Source organism: Cupressus sempervirens, chromosome 11 (genome assembly GCF_028749045.1).
Source record: "Cupressus sempervirens isolate cs-2001-9-10 chromosome 11, ASM2874904v1, whole genome shotgun sequence".
Taxonomy (NCBI): domain Eukaryota; kingdom Viridiplantae; phylum Streptophyta; class Pinopsida; order Cupressales; family Cupressaceae; genus Cupressus; species Cupressus sempervirens.
This window is the reverse complement of record NC_143128.1, coordinates 64,340,797-64,343,411: the sequence shown is the minus strand read 5'-3', so window position 1 is coordinate 64,343,411 and position 2,615 is coordinate 64,340,797. Positions and strand designations below refer to the sequence as shown.

General features: G+C 33.5%; 1 pseudogene; it reads left to right on the top strand.

The window, feature by feature from the left end:
* The first annotated feature begins 1,536 nt into the window (after window positions 1–1,536).
* Window positions 1,537–2,202, top strand: LOC149528264 (putative uridine nucleosidase 2 pseudogene; annotated as a pseudogene).
* Window positions 2,203–2,615: the final 413 nt, after the last annotated feature.

Sequence of the window (2,615 nt, the reverse complement as noted above, 5' to 3'; positions counted from 1 at the left end):
CTCACAGTTTAGTGGGAGCAATGATAGATGATGGTAAGCTGAGGGTTGATAGGTTTAATGGGTAGAACTTCTAGTTATGGAAGATGCAAATGGAAGACTATCTATATTAGAAGGATTTATGGAAGTCGTTAGAAGGCAAAGCCAAGAATCAGGGATCTATGTCAAATGATGAATGGGATCTATTGGAAAAAAAGGCACTTGGAAGCATTTGATTATGGATGGCACCATTGATGGAATTTAATAATGTTACCATGATTTTTGATACCCACATTCTAAACTTCCAAGCTAACTCTACAAAGTAAATTTTGGTTGGTTTTTAATTTCTGATGATATTTTATGAACTATGACCTATGAAGAAGATAGAGTTGTGAAGATATGTTGAAGTTGAAACATCAAATTTAGAACTTCAAATTCTACTTCAACTTCAAGATTAGGTTTGCAGAAGGCTAAATTGTCAATACATTCCAAGGTACAACATACCTATATTAAGTTGAACTTGAATTTGAACCAAAGGTTCCAATTTCAACTTCAAATTCAAGTTTGAGTTAAAGATTTAGTCTATAAAATCAAAGTTTAGAGCTTAAACTTATTAGTATAGATGTATAGCCAGATTTTCCAAATGTAAATCTGTGTTCTCAAAATTGTACTTTCATGTTAAGGTTTAGTGTAGATTCAAGGGTTCAATTCAAGATTATGTTTCATAATGCACACTAGTAGCATTGGGCACTTGAAATATGTATGGGAATCCATTAAAAATGGTGATATGGTTATTGATTTGATCTCTACATATTAGATTCTCAAGTTATGAAATCAAGTAAGTTCAATATGTGGTTAAAATTGAAATGTACAAGAAAAACTTAGATCCATAAATTAGAAGACAGATGTTGAGGTGTAAGTGCATCAACTTGGGTCTCTGTGAAATATTTTCTTCAAGTACCCAAGCCTTAGAAGAGAGTGTGGATGAAGGAATCATCTAAGAAATCCTTCCAATCAGTCAACTATCATTCACACCATTGAAGCCAACTCAAATAGAAGACCTAATCCACATCTCATATACATGAAGAGTTGACCAAGATTGGATGATGGTCTCTCCCAATTCAGTGGCAACATAGATGGTAGTAGGGAAGAAGTCGCTAGCATAAACTTAAGAAGATTTCATGAGGAGTGTGCAAACAAAAAGAGCCTGAGAAGATCTAAGGAGATATAGGGTTTTGGAAGAACCAAAGACAAATAGTTTTGAGCATGTATAATGGCAACATTGCATAATGAAATTAGTGTTATTACTCCATTTTGGTGTTATGAACTTATGTTAGCTTGACTTGTGTAAGTCAATGTTTGAATATAAAAAAGCTTGGGTTTCACAGTTAAGAGGAACCCAATAAGGAGTTAAAATTGTGGCAACTGACAGTATGAAGAATGACATGGAAGAAGCACACAAAATGTTGATAGAGTGTATAATCAAGAGTTGCATCCACATCAGCGAGCAGAACCTAACTCAAGCTAAGTTAAGACCTAAGATTCATGTTTGGGGATGATGCCATGGCAATATTTTTAGCTCTTCAATCTCCAAAGGTTGATGTAATTGGTCTCACTACAATTTTTGGCAATGTCTATGCAAGTTTGGCTACAAAGAATGCTTTTCATCTATCAGAGGTTATGGGAAGAGAAGATATTCCAATGACATAAGGTTCACATACATTAATGAAGAGAGTTCCAAAGCTATGGATTGTAGATTTTATCCATGGTTTAGATGGGCTAAGAAATACCAATATCACTCCACCAAAAGGTAATGCAATTGTGCAATCAGAAATAGAATTTCTTTTTAAAAAAGTAAATCAGCACCCTGGAGAAGTGATAGTTGATTCTTTAGGGCCACTTACAAACATAGCATTGGCAATAGAAATGGAAAATCTCTTCTTGCAGAATATAGGGAAGATTGTTATTCTAGGCAATGCATTTTCAATGAATAGAAATGTTAATCCTACTACAGAAGCAAATATATTTGGCAATCCAAAAGCTGCTAATATGGTCTTTACCTTTGGGGCAGATATTATAATTGTCAGAATCAACGTTACAAATCAACTTGTTATGACAAATAAAGACCTTGAGGATCTTACCCGCTCTTATGGGAAATATTCAAAATACACATCTTTGTCCACACATTTGATTAAAAGAATATCTGTTGATGACAGTTGGGCTTGAGTGAATTAGGATCATTATCTTTTAGTCATCTTTATTATTCTTATCCATCATTATAAAGCCATAATTTAACCACAAGATGTTCAAGAAAAATATTGTAATTAAGAAGAGCTATGTAAATAAAAGTCATTCAAAGAATGATAAAAGTGGAGGGAATTAGTTATTCCCAAGAATCAGTTATGAAGGAATTCAATGGAGAAAACAAAGGAGATTAATGGAGGAAAGAGTGTATAAATTAAAAAAAGAAAGTCATGCTATGGGTTCTTCTTTTCTAGTCCAGAAGTTCTATAGCTGCTACAATAGGGGAGAAGATAGTTTTATTTTGTGATAGGGGAAGGAGCTTTGTCTTATGTAGATTGATTGTAATAGGGGGATAGAGCAATACTATTATTGTTTCATCATGTTTCTAAAATAAA